Raw genomic sequence first — 20,827 nt, 5'->3', positions numbered from 1 at the left:
AGAAATGCTCACAGCAAGCGACTGACCCTGTCTGGATGTCTCTACGAAGACAACAAGCATCCTCTGACCCATTTGCTGAAACAGAAGCAGTCCGTCTCTAAACTGTGTACAGATGACTGCATCTTGTCTAGCCTGGGGTTAAACAGATGAGTTCTGTTTGCAGCTCTTAAAATCCCATAAACCTTCTGTGTTCATATTTGCTGCTATCATCGCCCGATCCTTCCCACTTTCTACTAGTCTCCCTTCTGTAATTTTTTAAAAGGAAAAAAAAAAAAAAGCAACAATAATAATTAATGAAAAGCTCTTCAATGTCAGAATCCAAATTGGGAGAGCACTTGAAAGCAATGACAGACCTCTAAGAATACAGTGTCTGTGGTTAATCAAGTACCGTCAATGAGGGTCAAAATCACCCTGTAATCTGCAGAGTTTGATGTTAAAATGGCTCTGTAAGTTCCCCCAAATCAGTGAAGGTTTGACAGGCTCCAAGCTCGGGTGCCTGTGGAAAGTAGCATGTGAGCAGGGTCAGGAGGCTGAACGATAACGCTCTCTTTCTACTTTTTGATGTCTTAATTGGTCTATGTATAATAATGAAAGATCCTCGAGCTTGGGGTAATTTAGCTGGAGTTTTCAGATTAAAAAAATTAAATTGTTTGTGTACAAGTTATTCTAACATCAACGGCCATTATTCAATGCAGTTTGCTTTGCTCTCATTGAAATTGCCCATGAGAAATGGGGCACACATGCAAAATCTGTCACTCCGGCCCTGGGAAATAAAGGATCGGGGTTACATCTTCCCTTTCCTTTTGAATTTTATTTTGATTTAGAAAACTTCCAGCATTCATTATCTCCTTTGTCCTAGAATATTTGAAGCTCCTCTCCTTCCCGCCCCCCATGCCGATTTCCTTTCGGTTCATGTTAGAGATTTCCGAAACCCTTAAAAAAATATTCTAAACCTGTGCTTTCTCTCGAAACCCACTGAAGCTATTTCTCTGCATGAAGTGAAACATGTGGTTTTTCTGCACTCATTTTAAGCCCTTGGGATAAATCACAGACATTCGCAACACACAAACATTATCTGCCTTAAAATGAACATACAACCCATGCTCCCTCCGGACCCTCTTAGCGGGAATGTTTCCTGTTTAAAATGGAAAGAGAAAAAGGAGGAATTCCAGGCCTTGGACTTTTAGGGTCCTGGGCTCTCCGCGGAGATTTCTCTCCTTTAAAACAGAACATTATAAAAGACAGGCACACCTTGTGTTTTTTTTTTTTATTTTTTTATTTTTTTATTTTTTGAAGAGACAACCCAGACCAAGTGGTGACAGGGCAGAATCTACCCTGAATGTCGCTGTGACCACACAGGGGTGGGGTGGGGTGGGGCAGCCAGTTGTTCTCTCTTCTCCCACACCTCACCCCTGCCGACATCTTCACCTCTGCCAGCAAGGGACAGGCGGGCTTCTTCCCCTGGGCGTTTGGTTTGGAAGAACTCTGAGGGTTTTGTGGGTCCGTATCCTTTCCTCTGATGGGAGGTTTTACAGCTGGGAGTTTGCTTACATGTGGCAGAAACCAAGTGAGGTAGCTGTTCTTTGTCAAGAAATGAAATCATGGAAACTGTCTTTTCCCGGAGAACTCATCAAAACAGTTATTGTTTTTAATTTTTCATAGAGAAGAAAAACAATGAGCTGGCCTATGAAAACACTGTTAAGGTTCAAAGAGTGATGGAAGAATTTTCCTTCTTTGATGGGGGGGGGGGCGCTGCTATTGTTTAGAATAACTTTTTCCTCAAAATCCAGCATTTCCTACAGATTTTTGCCAGAGTGACTTCTAAGGGCAGGTGAATATTGTGTGCATGTATGTGCACACACAGAGACCCCTGGCACGCGTGCACACACACACACACACACAAATGATTTTTAAACAGGAAAAAAAAAAGCCCTTTTCATTAACTTGATAGGAAAAAGAAAGAAGAATAAGGAGCTGAAAATTTAGCTTTGTTGATCTTGAGTTTCCCTTTTGTATATTTGGGTGAGATTTAGTGTTTGTAGAAAAGCACAAAAACCAGTCCATTCTGGGGCCCAAGAAATGCTTATGGAAGTGACCGATGTTGCACGTTTCCGGTTACCGGCCAACTTTCAGAAATCCCGGGGCAGCTTCCTCCAGAGACTATGATGAAAACAAGGACTTGAACGGCAAATATATCAGTACTTCCAGACCACTCATTCTGCAGGTGACCTCATGAGTTTTTTTTTTTCACTTTTTTATTTATTTTTATTTTAATAATTTTTTATTTTTTATAAACATATATGGAACTAGAGCGTATCATGCTTAGCGAAATAAGTCAAGCGGACCTCATGAGTTTTATTTGAATGTGTTACTAATTTTCCTTAAAAAAAAACCCTTTCCATTGAAAAATGTTACTCAGGAACCATATTTACCTAAGGAAGAAGGAACTAGTCTGTTTTTGCTTTCTTTATAATATACCTCTTTGAGGAAGTGATCATGAAACTATCTATACTTCTAAAATTTTGGGTTTTTTTTCCCACATTTTTCATTGTTTACTTTTTTCCTATTTTATTTTATTTTTTTAAAGATTTTATTTATTTATTTACTTGACAGAGAGAGAGAGAGAGATCATAAGTAGACAGAGAGGCAGGCAGAGGGAGAGGGGGAAGCAGGCTCCCCGCAAAGCAGAGAGCCCGATGCGGGACTCGATCCCAGGACCCTGGGATCAAGACCTGAGTGGAAGGCAGAATTTCCACCCAACCCACTGAGCCACCCAGGCGCCCCTTCCTATTTTATTCTTTTTTTTTTTTTTAATATTTATTTATTTATTTATTTGACAGAGAGAAATCACAAGTAGATGGAGAGGCAGGCAGAGAGAGAGAGAGAGAGGGAAGCAGGCTCCCTGCTGAGCAGAGAGCCCGATGCGGGACTCGATCCCAGGACCCTGAGATCATGACCTGAACCGAAGGCAGCGGCTTAACCCACTGAGCCACCCAGGCGCCCCCTATTTTATTCTTGATTAGGATTGTTTCTGGAGGCCAAAGGCTTCAGCTTTTGCTCGGAGAACTCATAGGAACTATCTCAGTTACGCAGTTTCCAATCACATAGATGAGGACACCAGCAAAAATGAATGTCAACCTTTAAGCTGAAACGTGACAAGGCTGTATGGTGTTGATATGTGAAGAAACAGTAACAATCACTTTCTTTACATGAGATTATCCTCTTTTTACCAGCCTAGTATGTCACTGGTTTTCATTAAACAAAAAAGGGTCTGAAAACCAGACGCTAAGCGGGTCAGAGAGCCAGCCCCCAGGTTCCAAGTCTTCACTCTATGGAAGGATGCAAGGCAAGTGCCTACGTTTGCTAAGGCAATCCTGGATGGGGAAAGGGCTTAGTGTTGGAAAGACTGAGTCACTGGCAAAACCTTTTAGCTGGGAATGAGGTGGTTATACTTACTGGAATAGGAGATGGGCCATGAACAATCCTGAATACTCCTATTGGCCCCTGCTCTCTCCTCATTCCCTCCTGGATTACAAAGAAAAGCTGTTTTTTCTGCATTCATCCCAGTAGGTCATTCTCACTTCATGTGGGCGAAAGACCAGTTATGTACTAGCTAGAGCACAAACATCTTGAAAGAACTGAGTCTTATATATGCAGTGATCGACCTCAAAGCTCAGCACATGGCTTTGCATACCCTAGGTGCTCCATAAATGTGCGTTGAATTTGTTAACGAGGGTTTAAAGTGAAGAGAAAACCCATAAACATGCACAATAAAAGAAGTGTGGAAGGGGTAGAAATAGGTCGGTGGATAAAAAAATAAAAGGAGGTAGCAGACTCTCACTGAGAGCCAGAGACTGGCAAAGGTCGAGGTAAGACTGGTCTCTATTTCTTCTTCCCTGTTTGATTGAGAAATAATGGACATACATCACTTTATAAGTTTAAGTTGTACAGCACGACGGTTTGCTTTACAGCTATTATGAAATGATTACAATAGTTCTAGCTAACATCCATCTTCTCATATAGACATGATGAAAAGAAAAGAAAGAAGAATAAAGGGGAAAAAATTCTCCTTGTGGTAAGAGCGCTTAAGATTTACACTCTTAACAGCTTTCCTATATATCATACGGCCGTGGTAGCTACAGTCATCATGTTCTACATTACGTGTATATTACATAGTCTCTAATTTTTAAAGAAGGAAAGGGGGAAGGAAAACAAGATGGTGGGCTGAACAAGGGGGTTGGATTGGGTCTAACAAGGAACAACTATAAACCTTATCAGGGCATAGGTCATTGCATTTGTCTCGTTTTCTCAGAACAGAAGTATCCCCTGTTGTCTTCTACAGTACTTGAAACATCCATATGTGCTTAGTAAATCTTGGGCTCACATTTAATTGTCTTGACTTACCAGTGAGGTCAACATGACTAAGTAGTACAGGTTAAGTGTATTCATTCAAGAATCAGTTAAGCACTGTGTTTATTATCATCTGACAAAGAAGTTTTCTTTGTTTCTGTCATAAACACAATGATCTAGGAACACCGTAATGTATCCAATTAAAAATACAATTCACCAGGATCTCAAATGAAGGCCTTAGGGAGAGAATATCAAAGGTGACAGCCAGGGGCAATCACCACAGTTTCAAGCACCCGGACTGGAGGATTGATGACCACGAATAAGAGGTAGAGGTGATGTCCAGTTCCCTTCTGTCACAGCACTTCCCAGCTTTTTCTTTACTGGAACACACATGATGGATGGCTCTCATATACGCTGCTCGAACCTCAGAGAGGCAGAAGCTAGGATTATGCAAACTTTCCTACCACCTGTGGGAACGCAACGCCCTTCCCTCCCACTCAAGAAAGAACAAGTCGATTCAAGGGAGTGGGAGCAACATTATTGAGGGAGAAAACTCAAGTATGTTGTAATTTATCAAAATAAATTATTTGCAACCTTCAGTTCAAGTATCAGTAACAAATCCTTGCAATACAGAGCTGATCATAATTCACCTATGTGTCTCCACACCGAGCTTAAGAACCATCACTATCTCTCATCCAATGAGCTCCCTTTAGGGGAAGGCATGGCCGGTGAGGTTGAAGAAGAACACGGAGAAACAACTGAGCTTGAGACACATTTAGGGACTAGAAGAGAGTCTGCTTTGAAAAGGGATACATTAAGCAGGCATAAAAATAAGGTACGCAGTAAAACGTGTGAAAGTCCTAAAGAATTTATGAGAAGAGGCGAGTACGTCCACCTTCGGCACAAGCATGGGATTCCTCGCTCAGGGAGAAGCTTCCGAAAGGCAGAATCTTGTTCTCCTGAATTTCTGTAAAATACCCTGCGTGCTATTAGCCACGAGCCCAAAGACGATTTCTTAACTTTTCCCAGGGAGCCTTTGTGGATTTCCTTTTTTGGTAAGAACCGGTGGTGCCCAAATCTGGGGTTCGGATAGGAGGAAGTAACATGATGGGAAACTCAGGGCGCTCCGAGAGGGACTCGTACCCCTTGGCAGAAAGTCGACACCTGGCGAAGCCATCTTCCTATCAGGCTTGCCATTACTCAGCAGCTGAGCCGATGCTGACGCTTTGCGCTACAGTTCTGCAAATATGGCAAAGCTAAAAGGAGATCAGCACAAAGACACAGTGTTGTGGGCGCTGGAGTTGCCTGTGTGATGTAGCCAGAGAAGCTTTTAGTCTGTGTTTGGAATTCCTTCCGTGTCGGGTTTCTACTTATCGGCCCTTCACCCTTCATTCCGGCATGAAGGCGGTCGCCCAGGATTAGCAGAGCCCTCTGCCATGTGTATTACGTAGCTCTGATTTCGGCACATTTCACAGAATCATAAAATATAAAATATAACGATCATTTGATGGCCGGCGTTATAGAAAGGATTTTGGAAAGGAGAAAAAAAAAATCTCCTTTTCATCACTCACGTTTCCCATTCCATTATGAGGAGCGGGCTCTTACTCTTTGCTGAGAACCGGAGTGGGAAGAGAAGGCTCGGGAGAGGCTTTTGGCCGTGGTTAACACCAAGGAAATGTTTGCAAAGAAAATGAAGGTGGAACGATAATGACTCAGGGCTCAGAAGACGTGTCTAAAATGGCTTAAGACAGTAACGTCGATCGCCCACATTTAATGCCTTTTTTGTGTCTTTTTCAACAGTGACTATAAACACAAGAGTGTAGTTATATCCCAACTCTTTGTGCCATCCTATCCCATGAAGGTGGGATCTGATGCAACCCTGTGGCAGATGTTATCTGGAAAAGGGTCCCTAAGAATGTTTCATCCGACCCCATCAGATGGCGGGAGGTATTCCCTAAAAACGGCCCTGCCCAAATAATTTCCTTTATGAGGGGGTGTGACTTGCTGGTGGGTGCCTAGGACCATCAGAAAGGGCTGCACAAAAGCAGAGGTGGAGAAGGAAGCCCGTGGCAAGCCAGACTGTTGTGAGTGGCCACAGAGAAGTCATGAAATCCATCTGAGCAACGGCTGCATGTAATTACCCCATGGTCTTTTTAACCACAGGAGAGGTTTTATCCAAAGAGAATGGTAACCAAAGGAACAGACTGTTCTAACTTGTTAGGCCACTCAAATAATCTCTCTCTTTCTATTGTAACAGTAGGCTCCGAATTTCATTATCTGAACACTGAGGATTTCATCCGATTGTCATGCAAGAGACAACGATGCGATTTCAAGGTCAGACTTGGAGGGCCAACAGGTTCAAGAGTGTAGGGTCTGGAATTCTAAAGATAGTTTCGCCTGCCCTTTAGGAGAAGCAATATCCAGTTTCCTGTCCGCAGTCACTGCCTGGAGAAAGGACATTCGGGTGGAAAAAAACACACTGTTCAAGAGGGTGGCTTTTTCTTGATCAATTTAGATTGTATCTATTTTCAGAGTCATACATGTGATTTTTGGATAAGATATTCATGTATCTTATCTGCAGCTGATCAGATATTCGTATCACTGCCACACCTTCACCTCCCCCTGTTCCTCTGCCATTGACTTCTAAAGCCTGGGCAGGAGGGAGATTTGGGGTATAAACCTCCAGCAGTCTTAGATCATCAGAATCCCTCTTCACTAAGGGCAAGGACCACAGTGAAGAGTCCATGTTCTCGGTGTGTGTGTTTGTGCGCGCGCATGTGTGTGTAAGAGCTTCTTTCTGTATCATTTCGTTGAGACCCCAGAGAACCCTGCCACCGCGATTCTCTTTCCCTGCAATTCAGAAGCGGACACAGAAGTGCTGAGGACAGTGCTCCTACCATCCTTGATGAGCTCAGGAATAAGTTTCCGAAGCTTGGTTTAGAATCAGAGAGAGCTGAAGCCACTGGAGCCCTTTCCTGACGGCCTCCAGCAGGTCCGGTTCCATCCCAAGCATTTTCGCTGTGTTTGTTCCTTTCAACAGCTCTACAAGGTACGTACTATTATTATCCCTGGCGTGCAGATGAGGCAGCTAAAGAACAGAGAGGTGAAGCAACCTGACCAGGGTCACACAGGAAGTAGCAGGGCCCAGATTCAACACCAGGCAGACTGGTCCAGAGGCTGCATGCTTAACCACTAAGCTAGTCTGTGCAGCCTCTAACCTCTCTTGCATCTTGCTGTCCACAATGTGCCCAGGGGAGAGGGGTGAGAGTAATCACAGACCTTCTGCTGACACTGGCTGGGGAACAGTGGGTGAGTAAGAAGTGGTTGAGCATGGAGAGGAGTCTGGAGCCTGGTCATGGAGGACCATAATGCCAGAGGTAGAGTTGGGGGGGATGAGGAGTGTGATTTGCATTCAATAGGTTTGGAACAGGGGAGTGGTGTGAATTACCCGTGGGATGGGTGGCATGACTCCCCTTGGAGGCTCCCTAGACACCTCAAACCTTACAGGTACAAAAGTAAAGAATGGCCTCCCCCCACATCTGCTGCCCTTCCAGTGGTCCCTTCGGAGAATAACAACCTACACAGTCAACTATGCCAGAAATGGAGGCTCCTCCTTGCCCTGCCCTCTCCAGCCAGACACTGGGTTCTGGAGAATGCTCTCTTAAGTATTCTTGGCTGTCCATTGTCACTGTTCAGCCTTACTCTAAGCTCCGATCCCCTCTCAGGTGGACGAGCAATAGTACGTTAGGACGAGCAGACAGGCAGGCGGAGACGTGGGCCAGCTTCGCCAGAGAGCGGGTCCCCTCCGTCGAGCCAGGTGCACGTGAGTCCAACGGGCAGTAGGATTTTGTGACCATCAAACCAGTTGCCACCAACTTTGAAGCGATTTTGAGCACATTGGCAAAACACGGCACAGCTTGCAAAGACAGGCGAGATCAGTTTTGTTTCGGGAACTGTGGGATTGTTTACATTTTTTGGATGCGACACTCTCAGATTTGAATTCCGACAGTGGGGAAGAATTTTTTTGCTTATACCTGAATACAAGTTCTGCTGTAAGCTCCCCGCCCCTTTAATATCAAGTCACCTTTTCTCCCAGATTTATAAGACTAAGTGAGGTTTATATAACATATTTCGTAGAACTCTGGGTTCACTTTCTGCCCTAAGAAATGAGCATGTTAGGGTTTGTCCTTATGGATGGACCAGGCACCAATATAAAGATGAGGAGAGCCGGGTTTGCTTTTAGGCAGGAAGGGCAGGAGCTCAGGCCCTCTACACCCTGCCTTGATGCCCTCTCCGTACAGGCTTCCTGTGAACAGGGCTTTCCCCATCCTGCTCTCAACAGCGACCCGAGCTTCTCGGTCCCACCCTCCATGGGAGAGGGCGCACCGAAGCAGGTATAGCCTGGACCCAGAGCTCCACTCGGCGGAGTCTGGATTTTGGTGATGGATTCAGCCACAATCATACTTGGGTACATTTTGGAAATTCATAGCCTCACCATTTCCCTGACGCCCAGCACCAAGGCTATGGGCCCATTCTCCAGTTTCCACCGGTTGGTAAATGGAAGCGCTTTTGGCCTCTCGGTAGCAGTTCTGAGGTGGGTACTGAAGAGCCTCACGACAATTTTCACCAAACTGCAGAGGGTAATTCTGGGCCCCCCTCTCCTGCTCTGTGCTAAGCAGGTGCCAGGGCCCGAGGCTGGGCCTGGTGGGCACGCAGGCGGCTCGGCCCTGGGCCCCCATTCATTCAACCGGTCTGGAGCCCAGCTCATTATGTGGCCAAGAGCTTTGGAGATGACACCAGCATGACAGGTTTTCTAGAATATCACCTTCTATTCAGCTTTCATTTTTGCAGATGAAATGGATTTACAGCACAAAGGTTGCTGAACTGTATTGTCAAAATGATTTTCAACAAATAATGAAAGTTATTAAGAGACTCAGGTGTCGATGGCTAGCGCTGAGCTCGCCCGGCTGGCCTTGGTCTCTCCATCCTCGGGCTGATCATTACACGGCTGGGAAAGACTGGTTATTAACGTCATTACAAGCCTTTTCCTTTCAAATCTCCTTTTATTGAAATCCGAGCATTCTTTGTCATTTCTCTTTCTGCAGTCCTGGAGCCCAACTGTCAGCCCAGCTTCGGCGAGTTCCGCGCTCGCCTTTGATGCTGGTAAAATTGGGCAGCTAGCAAATCCAGGCTCATCACAGCTCACACTGATTGGGGCTATGAAATTACTCGGCTCTCATCATGACTCTGTCTTCATCCTCCTCCTCCTCTTCTTTGTCTTCTTTTTGTGTCTCCAGTGTTCTTGTACAGTGACTGTCCTCAGCCCTTCTACAAGCGCCCCCACGCCCCCGCCTCCACTCCTTTTAGCGAACTAATATGTGGGTCCAGAGCCACTGATGAGTGCTTTTAAAAAAGACAGAGCAAGACAAGCTTTTATTGTGAGTGAGCTCCTTCAGATGTTATTTCAACCTACATTTGTTCTCTAACTCCCTGATTTATTGATTTAGTCCTTGAGCAATCCGAAGAAAACCGTAAATTCACCCCAGCTTCCATTTCTCTGAGCGCTGCCTCAATCTCGGCTGTATTCGGTGCCGGGGCACATGCCAGATGAAGTCACTCCCCCCTGTTTGGGCACACGCCTCCTATGATCAGCGAGGCGGCAAACTCGTTGCTTAAAATCGGTCACGAAGCTGAAGCTTTAATAATTTAAATAAAAGCTTATCATAGAAAAGCAAATATTTACATGTTTGAGTCGTCTAATTTAAAGAAATTAATTAAAAGTAAATGCCGAAGTGATTTAAGACTAAAGAGCCATTCCCAAATAAAATGTTATTTACCATTTGCCCCGCGCCAGCTTGTTTCCAAGCTTTGGGAAAGACGGGATTCCAGGTTTTACCTTTGCTGTCGTGGACCTCAAGCCTTCAGGCTTGAGATCCACGAACTAGATCTCTTTTGCTGTGGGGGTGGGAGGTGCTCTCAGGATGCACCTCAGGGTGGTGGGGAGAGCGGAGGACTCCGAGACAGAGATTGGGCTTGGACTGGGAAATGCCCCTCACAGAAATACAATTCAGGTGCCTGGACGTCTCCTGAACCCCAGTGACCTCGGACATAAAATGGGGAGTGCAGGGCCGCCTTTCCTCCCCTTGCAGAAACTGAGTAAGAACAAACAGACCAATTACACTGAGATCCTCAACACTTGTTAGCTTGCAGTCACACTCAGTCATTTTTACAAGAAAGAAAACTACATCTTCTATAGGGAGCTTAAGGTATATGTCCAAAGACCTACAATGAGCAAGTAAATAAATTCGTAAGCAAATCTAAAATTTATGACGGGGTGCGAACGGACCCTCTGTGTCCCACTCCACATTAATATGCATCGGTGTAGGAAACGCTCCAACAGACATTGCGAATTATAAGTCATTACAACGAATCTATATAGGAACATATAAATAATAATATATATACACACACCACATATATTCATACATTATGTATGTTCAATGTTCTTATACAGCATATATATGTATATATACATATATATGGAGGGGGGGCTCACATTTTTTAAAAAATTCAGCTAGTTGCTGACATTGGAACATTGAGGGCTTTCACATAAAAATTCAGCTTCCCTGTTTTTCTTTAACCTTAGGCCTTCCCTTCCTTTAAGACGATACTCAGCTGGAGCCAGCCCTGGAGGTCGGGCTTAGCCCCCTCAGGCTCTCCTCCTGCAGCCTTTTTTTCTCCTTAAAGGCTCCCACCTGCCCCGCCAGCTGTTCCTGATGCAGCCCCGCCCCCTTTCTGCATCACCCATCCGGGTCACAGCCTCCACCGGACAGGTGTATGTCATCCACATTCCTCACTGTAAAGAACCCAACTGTCGTGGGAAGTACTCGGACGTGTCTATTACCACACGTGGTCCACCTGCAAGTCATGAACAGGAAGTTCTCCATCAAGAGCTCTGTGCAAGGGAGAGCTGCAGCGTGGAAAACCCGCCTGGGGTCGGAACTGCAAAGACTGGGTCAGATCCCAGGGGGCTTCAGACAAGTCATTTTACTTTCCTAGACCTTATCTTCAACTCTGTAAAACGGATAGGTGCCCTCCCGGTGACGCACCCGGGGTTACAATTTCAGGACCCTTCCAGGAAACCACACAGGCTCCAGTCCAAACGGACCTGAGGTCACAGCGCTGCATTTCAGCCTGACCTCTGCTTGTGACCCTGGCTGGACCTCTTCACTTATCTGTGCCTTGGTTTCTCCATCTGTAAAGCAATATGTGCTTTTCTTCTCAGAGGAGAGAGTGCAATGATACGAGTGAAAGCAAACTGGACGAAAGTTGGGCTGAAAAGAATCTAAGATCTTAGGTGACGCTGGTGTCTCAAAGGTTATGGGTATGAAGGGAAGCTTGCTTTTAATGGGATTTCTGGATCAGAATTTGCACTCCCCAGGAGGCATTATGCAGATATCGTGTTGGCCCTCAAGGTCAGACTGGGCAACCCCCTGGCAGAGGAATACCAGACCTCAGGTAAAGGAAGGGGAGGTGTGTCCCCCTCCTGAAAAAACCTGGACTCTAACTTACTTCCTTGCTCTGTGCATTTTATGAGGAAAGTCTGTAGTTAACTGTTATCAGGTGGTTAAGCGACTTGATGAGGTGTAAACTAGCCCTTTAATTGTTTTATTTACAACCTACTTAGCCCGCTCTAACATCTCACCGGGGGACTCGCTACTTAGTTGATTCAGTTAAGTGAGGTTTCGTGAACTACAATTTGGTAAAACCAGGAACAGAAAAATACCTGCTGGATTTTAGCAATTTTACAGTCACTTGTAAGTAAGTGTACAGCACATTCAGTAGATGTTTAAAGTAAAGTATCATCATCACGACAACAACAAATGGAGTGAATTGTTAATTACCTTCATCACCATCATTAAAAAAGTAAATCCCTGGAAAATCAAGATGGTGGAAAATAACTAAATTTAAATCCATTTGTTCCTCTCCGGGTAGTATTTCTCATAGGAAGAAATAGCTTCAGGGGAAAATTTCATTTGTCAGGGATAGGCACTCAGAATTGCTTTGAGAAGCCAAATGCTTACTTAAAAAATAATCCTCTTATCGTTCCTCTGTCATTCTAAATCTGGACAGACAAAACTCGCAAGGTTAACCTAGCCCAGAGGGCCGTCTTCCAAGCTCATTGGTGACCGTGCTCTGTGTTCGAACCCCCCAAACATCCAGCACCTACAGAAAGGTCTGAGCCCCAGTCCCTTGTCTGGGATCTTACCAACCAGCTGAGGGGACAAAAAAACAAATGAAAGACAGCTCAGGGCACATCTGCTGCATGCCGAGGGAGTGCCTTGGGACGCCAGCTGTAGCACAGGCTTCTGATGAGCCTGAGCCGTGGCATTAGAGGAGTCTGGAAGAAGAGCTGGGCATAAGCGGCAGAGAGATGGGGACGGGGAGAGAAGATGATCCTCTATGATGACCGGAGGTAGCTGGAAAACTGCAGGTGCGGGGCAGGAAACACTCAGAGGCCAAGAAAGTGCTCTTGTTTTTAAGAGTCCAAGCTGACCTGTTCCAGCATCATTTCTTCCTGAGCCCGTATGTCTGAATCAGATGTCCCCCTTGTAAACTTCTTGAGCAGCATCAGTAATGCTAGAAAATTAAGTCATGGTTGATTTAAATGTATATGGTAAGATTACATAAGGTCACGGAAAATCTTGAATATAGTGCAGACTTGATGCTTGCTTAGGGAAAGTTCTGCCTCTATGAACTGCTAGCCACTATAACGGATGACCTGTTTTCTTACTTGTCCCCCAGTAGAACGTGAGCTTCGTGATGGTAAGTACTATTATTGGGTTCATTGTTGACTTCCCAGTGCCTGGCACGTGATAAGCCCTCACTGTGATATAGTACACGAGATTCTCTGATGATTCCTGGGGTGGAAAAAGGGTCCTCTTTTCTTTAAACTGAGAGAAAAAAAAAATCATGCCCCTTTGAATTTCAGCCTTGTACCTTCCCCTGCAGCTGGCATCTTGCTTGTTGCCAAACACTCGTCTGGACACCAGCTTCCGTGAATGGGTTTCCGTTGTGCTGGTGGGCTCAGCCTCTCTGTGGTCAACAAGAGCACTGCTCTTGGAGTCAAAACTCCTGGGTTCGTGTTCTGGCTCCGCCACTGGCTTTGAGTGGGAAATGTCAACATTTATTTTCTTCGCTCAAAAGTGGGGATTATAATGCCAAGCCCTCAGGGTGGTTGGGGGAAGATCAATCATTAGAGGCATGTGGAAAGCATGGTGTGACTGACAAAAGCCCTGTTCAGTTGTGAGAGATTGTAAGGATTAGTATTACCCCCTTCACCTTCTCCAGGCCTGAGGTTGTGCCCTGCCCATTCCCATCCTTCAGGGAATGAGATCCTAGCCCTGAATCTTAATGTCCAGGCTGGGTGTCTTCATTTGCTGCCGTCTTCCTAATGCCAGTAGAGCCTTTGTCTTCGGTCTTTTACCATCTTTCAGGTGTGCTCCTTTTTGATTGTTGGGATCTTGAATTTTTGTCCAAACTGGATAGACTTCTAGGTGTCTTCTGGCTGCCATCAGCAGCCCTCCTGCTTTATCTTCTTCTGCTGGGGTCTCTCCTGATCTTCTCTATCTCCAGAGATGTCTGTGTTCAGGTCTCAGCTAACTCTGAGCTGTGGAGCCCTGACCATCGGCACAGATCCTGCTATGGGCATCCAGAGATGCAACAGCAGGACACTTGCTTGCTCATAGCTCTGGCCTTTCCCTTAGAGGACATGCGATGTTAGGACGGTTGTTTATCCTCTGTAATATAGTCCCAGTCTCTCCATGTGTGAAGTTGGAATAGTAAGGGTGACCTGCCTCGCTGGCTAGTCAGGGGAGCTAAGTTAGAAAATGCACTGGAAAACACTTGGCACTATACCTGGGTGTGGTAAGCGATTGGTAAATGTTGGCTATTATTATCATTGTTATTCTTCTCTCTTCTCCAAGTTTCTATTGCCTGTTCCTGATGCCATGTCTTACATGCTTTTCTCAGTCTTCCAAATACTCAAATATGTCTAGAGGTCCTTTTCTCTCTAAAAATCTGCTTTCTCCAGATGGAAATGAGGCAAGTTATCACCACTTTCCCCAAACTTATGGACTATGTTCATTAAAAGAAGATACAAAATACACGGAAACATATACTCTCTAAACAGTTGCTCTTTTCTGCGTAGTCTAGGTTTTACCCCTATGTCGAATCATTACTTATTAGTGTGTCCACATTGATGCCACCTTTGGAAAGTCGCTGGAGGACTTGGATTGGGGGCTGTTCACGTCTTTGAGAAGGATCAGCATAAGCACACGGGCAAGCCACAAAGTGAATTATAGACACATGCACCCAAAGCCAAAGGAAGTTGGGCAGCAGCCAAAAGACCATCAAGCATGGTCTTGAAAGAGACATAATATCCTCCATCTCTCCTGTCCTTTTCTTTAATATCAGATTATTTAGATGGATGAAATACTGGATGGTATTTACTTGAGGAAGCATTCCGGAAGCCTGTGGGTTAGAGGACAAGCAGATCCAGAAGTAGAAAATGGTTTGGTGCATTGATCTGATGGATAATTTTTTAGGAGTTTAGCACTCATTCTTCCTTTTATGAGTCTGTAACAAGAGCTTCTACTTTTCTCTTTCATCCTTGATGCTACCCTTCCTTCTTCCTTTGTCATCACAGCTGGGACAGAAGGAAGTTGCTGGTTTTTCCTACATTGAATCCATTCCATCTTATCTGGGTGATAGTAATCTCTTCTTTTGGGAATCGTTCCATGCCTGCTCCCAGTGCATGTGGTTCAGGTGGACTGACTCCCAATGTAACTGAGGCCTGGCCAGTAGAACATTCCACCCTCTGGCTACAGTGATCACCTATCATTAAGTACATATCTGATCTCAGCCACCTGGGGCAATTCTAGGACTTCCTTTGGATATGTTGAAATATGAGATTCCCTTTCTTAAGGGAGTGGCTGAGAAGACAGGAAGATAAGCTTGGTGCTTTGCGCAGCTGTCTGGACCCTACGGCGGGTGAGTTTGCCTGGCAATGGAGCTAATGCAGAAGAAAGCAGAGTCAAGAGATGGGGAGAAGGATTACAGCTCCTGATAGCAGTCTGAGTTTCCAGGTAGCTGTAGCTGAAGATAAGTCTACTCTTGGACTTTTTGGTTATATTTGCTAGTAGATTTTTTTCCGCATCTTGTATAGAGAGGAGTATCTGAATATTTAATCTAGAGGGAGACAAATGGCCAATAATACTTAACCTCTTGTTTGTGTGTGGAGGAGGGTGCCGGATGGTATAAACACACGTTCTACAGGATAACATACTTTGAAAGGGCAGATGGCCATTCACTTTAGAAACCACCTGGGGAGGGAATAGCTTCCTTGTAGCTCATGTTGCCTCAGCTTGGCACAGTTCCCAACATCTCCAGGGTGGAGAAGGTGAAAAGCAAAAGGTCTAGAGTAATTCCCTCTTTAAACTCCAATAAAGAAGGTGTTAGGTGGGGAAAGAGAAGAACCACGCAGTATGGGAGGTTGGCTGATGGGTTTTTGGTCCTGGGCAAACTTCTTGTAGACTTTGATGCCTGTGTCTATGATAAACGGTCATAACTCCATGTGCAATTAAGTTAGTCTATTTCTGAGAAAGTGAATAATCCCAAACTCTCGTCCTCTACCAATTATCCAGTAGGCGACAACAATGAGTGTGCAAATAATTAGCAATTAGTTGTATAAATCTAACACATGCCAGGAAAGTTCCTGCCTGCTCAGACCCACAGGGTAAATAAAAAGGGAGAGACCAAAATGACTTCCCCTTCCCCATTGTCTCCATCCCTTTCTCCCTGCTTCTCTCCTTCCTTCCAGCCAAAGAAATACGCAGCCTCTGTTAGTTGCTCATCTCTGTCCATGTTCTCTGCTCACATACACCATGGGAGAGAGGGCTGGGTCTTCAGTTGCTTTGGGAAAGGAGGTATGGAGAGCCCCGTGAGATTTTCATCTCATCCTATGTCATACTGATTTTATGAATAGGGTAATAAGGTTCACAGCGTTCATTTAAGTGGCAAACAGACTATTGCATTGCCTGGGAATGTGGAAACTCAAGCCAGACTCGCTTGAGTCTTCTCCTGGGCCTTAGAAAGTATGGTGAAGTCAAGCCTGCCAGGTGTCTCTGAGAGGTGGGAGTTTGCCAGGGACCAGCAAGGGCCATGGCCGTGGAGGATATCCCCAGAGCCTGAGCTCTGCCATGACCTGGGAGTAAAGCCCAGGAAAAAATGGGCCTCTCTTTTCACTTCTTTTCCCCCTCAAATTTACTGAGATATAATTTACATACAAGAAATGTGACCATTTCAAGTGTTCAGTTCCATGAGGCTTTATAAATGGACACAATGAACCACCCTCAGAATCAAGGATACGGGTGGTTCTTTTGTTTTGTTCAACTGCTCCTTTTTCCTTACCAACTCTTAAACCAAACATTCTACTCCACAGAAGACAAAAAGAAAACCCCACACTTGAAAAATTCATGGCTTGTCTGGAAAAACTCCAATAACTCATGTCTGATAAAAATTGCTGAATGTATTCAAATAAAGTCAAGGTCCAGGCAGGTAATGAAAACGAGAAATTTGAGTTTTGAAAAGAATTCTCTGGGATAAATAAACCATTCAGACCTGAAACATGGAAAAACTGGCCATGGCGTCTCAATCGCAATTACTCTATGGCTTTATGTACCCCTGTTTGTAGAAAACTTCCTCTTAATGACCAAAGTACAAATTACTGGAAACGAATTTGCTTTTAATGAAAGAATTCTCATGCCTCAATTAGAAAACCTACAAAACTTAATACACTTATTTAATAATTTAATAAAATTTCCACTTAAATTCAGTATGGTTGACAAAGGAGAACTGTCCTTTCTGACATCTTCACAGTGAAATGTCTGGAATTTCCCCCTCTAAGTTGTAAATTCTTTCTTATGTTTTGCCTCCCCGCTCCACCTTTAAATTTAGTCGAATGACTATGTGCCAGGTACTATACAGGGTTGATGATAGTGGTACCAAGGCAGGACCCTGCCCGTAAGGAGCTTGTGGCCTTTGCTTCTGTATCTTAAATCCACTCCCATTTTCATCTCACTTCTTGGGGGGTCTGTTGCTCTTTGCCAAGCATGGCTAGAAATGGGAAACTGGGAAAAGAGAGAAGAGCAGAGAAAAGGAAAAGAAAAGAAGTGTCTTAACTATTTTTCATGTGATGAAGACTAAGAATTCTATTTCTTTTGCCCACCATTCCCTCATTTATTTTCCCACCATTTGTCATGACTAGGGGTCATAGCACAAATAGATTCTAAAAACCCAAGTCAACAAAAGGCAAAAACCCCAAGGATAACCCAGTACCTGAACTTTTGCCTTAAACACAGAGCTCTCTCTCTCAGCAGCTCTACCTATGTTAGGAAAAGAGAAAGCCACAGAGAGCAGTTAAAGTCAATGCCAATACAATGAGGTACCAGAAGCTTCCAATGATTGCTGCCTTTCTTACATGTCAGAAATTTGGAGAAGAAAATACACTGTTTCTGATGGCTGTGGTACTATTATTCAGAACACTGGAGCAGTGGTTTATTCAGTATATATAGCAAGACAGTCAGCCACCAAATCTAAATCTGGTTATATTCTTGTGCTGATTGAATCCTTTTCTTTTTGTAGCTTCTTAATGAAAGCACTAAGACATAAACCCAAATCTGTACCACAAATATAATTATGGTTTATAAAGAAATTAATTAGTAAGAATAGACATTTATTTCTTGACCAGTGACATCTGTGATTTTCCAAGATGAAAGGACTCATTTAGATATCACCACTGGCTCTTTGAGACCCATGATTTCTCTATTAGCATTTTAGGCTGGACTCCACAGGGCACCTGATAGTCATGTAGGTCTTCTGGTTAACTGCAGTAAAGAATGTGGCTCCTGGGGCAGCTGGGTGGCTCAGTGGGTTAAAGCCTCTGCCTTAGGCTCAGGTCATAATCCCAGAGTCCTGGGATCGAGCTCTGCTTAGCAGGGAGCCTGCTTCCTCCTCTCTCTCTCCCTGTCTGCCTGCGTCTCTGCCTCCTTGTGATCTCTGTCAAATAAATAAATAAAATCTTAAAAAAAAAAAAAAAAAAAGTGACTCCTGAGACACCAATGTGAGATTTTCTTCTTGAGACCGAAGGATGAAAGTGGGTGTGCTGATGTGGAAGCTCACTTCTGTTGGCTTCATGGAAGAAAGGTTCAAGAACTTTATAAAACAGGCTGTTACCAGAAATTAAAATAGATGAAGGGTACATCCTTATAACTGTGAGTATATATTTGGTTCTTAGGATTTCCCTCTCTCTGCTTTTATATTTCCCATCCGTTCTTCTATGCTATCTTCTTTGTTCACTAGAGCCCTTAGCATATAAATCATAATTGTTTTAAATTCCCAGTCGGAAAATTCTGACATCCATGCCTGGTCTGGTTCTGTTTGTTCTCTCTCTCCAAATTATGATTTCTGTTTTGTTTTGTTTTCTGGTTTTTGCCTTTTAGTATGCCTTGTAGTTTCTTCTTGCTAACTAGACATGATATCCGGAGTACAAGGAACGTGGTGGTGAGGTGTGGGGGAGGGAGCATTCTATCGTCCTGTGATAAGGTCTCAGTTTTTTAGCGAGCCTATGCTGCTGGCTTGTGAACTAACTTCCCAAGTGTTTCTCAGTTCGTTTCCCCCTACTTAGGTGAAACAGGACCAGACTGGCCTGAAGCTGAGTATTTCCCTTCTCCAGTATGGAAAGCTAGAACCTGTTTGGAATTGACCATTTCCCTTTCCTCAGGTTAGTTAGGCTCTGACAATACCCTTAACAGGGTAGGCTTTGTTAACTAGTTTCCTCTGAGGGTATGGTTTGTTCACAAGAACAGAATACTCTGGTACATTTCAAGATGGGCCCTTTCCTTCTCTCACTGCTGGAGACACAAGGCCATCCCCCTTCCTTATATGCTATGGGGATTTTGTTGAGCTCCTGGACGCAAATCTCACAATGCTGTGGGCCTTCCTATGAGTGGGTCCACCTGGAGTATATCACTCTCCGAGTTGTCCCCACTGAGTCTCCAGCAATTCATTAATTACAGGTCAGGTTTTTCCTACCCCAGCACGGGGCCTTGCAGTGGTTTCTCTTGAGTCTGTGTTCCTATAAGCCAAGACTTTTTGTATTTGCCTGTCTGTCTCTTCAATCTTTGGGGCAGTGGTTTGCCCTGTGTCCTCACCTCTCTTGCAGATCCAAAAAGAACTGTTGATTTTTTAAAAAAGATTTTTATTTATTTATTTGACAGACAGAGATCACAAGCAGGCCGAGAGGCAGACAGAGAGAGAGGGGGAAGCAGGCTCCTCGCTGAGCAGAGAGCCCGATTCAGGGCTCAATCCCAGGACCCTGAGATCATGACCCGAGCCAAAGGCAGATGTTTTAACCCACTGAGCCACCCAAGCGACCCAGAACTGTCGATTTTTTAGTCTTTTTAGCTTTTTACTTGTTAAGATGAAGTTATGACTTCCAAGCTCTTTACAGGCAGAACCAGAAACTAGAAGTCTCCCCCTTGTATTTGGTATCAAAGTTTGCAACTTGTGAAAACTTCTTGTTCCTTTTCCTCCTCTTCTGACTCTTCTCTCCCTGCCCCTCCTCCTTCTGTCCCTCTCCCCCTCCTTTTTAAAATAAGAAAGTATAGAGATATTTGACTAGAAACTTGCAAATCCTTTTGCACAACAGCAAGTTATCCTCCCATGCCAGTGCTACGTTGTCTCCAATAACTAGGCAGCAAATAAGGAGGAAAGAGTTAAGTAGAGGAAAATTTTGACTTAAACAAAATGGTGAAATTGAAACCATTTTTATCCTTACAGAAAACTCCTAAAGAAATGATATATTTTCGTGTAAATCGCAAGTCTACATAGAAGGAGTGTTAATGATAGGAAGGAGAACATTTATTTCCATTGTGCCTTTAACCAAAGAAAGAAAGACAAATCATATGGGATGAAGTGTCTGAAATGAAGAAAATTCTTCAGTCATCTCTCACCAACCCTCCTTGGATACTATAATAGAATAATAGTCTTCTACATAAAAGAATTATGGTAAGTTGACATTAGGTTGAGCTGCCATCCAATCAAAAGGGAAGAAGTTCGGAGCCAAGACTGTCACAGTGGTTCCGAAAGACGACAACTAATGTGTGTTTTGATACTGTCTTCCTCCTATTCAGCCTGCAGTAACTTGAACTGAGCATTGGCTTTTTATGGAGATTTATTACAATAGCATTGCCATTCAAGAATAGGCAGCCATCATCATAAATAAAGCGCAGACACACAGGGATGTGAAGATCCAAGACAGAGAATTTGTCAAGGTGGAAAAATCCCAAACTTACTTATACTGCAAATAAATACATAGGACTAAAGCCCTCACTCATTAGAGGAAAATCGTGTCTTC

At 44.2% G+C, this 20,827-nt stretch overlaps 1 protein-coding gene across 3 annotated transcripts in view; it reads right to left on the bottom strand.

Moving 5' to 3' along the window:
* Positions 1-20,827, bottom strand: part of PARD3B (par-3 family cell polarity regulator beta) — a 1,033,909-nt gene that overhangs the window by 4,513 nt on the left and 1,008,569 nt on the right. The gene's annotated exons all lie outside the window — the stretch shown is intronic.

Source organism: Mustela nigripes, chromosome 3, assembly GCF_022355385.1.
Source record: "Mustela nigripes isolate SB6536 chromosome 3, MUSNIG.SB6536, whole genome shotgun sequence".
NCBI lineage: Eukaryota > Metazoa > Chordata > Mammalia > Carnivora > Mustelidae > Mustela > Mustela nigripes.
Note: the sequence above shows the minus strand (reverse complement) of the source record. Positions and strands in the feature narration are given on the sequence as shown.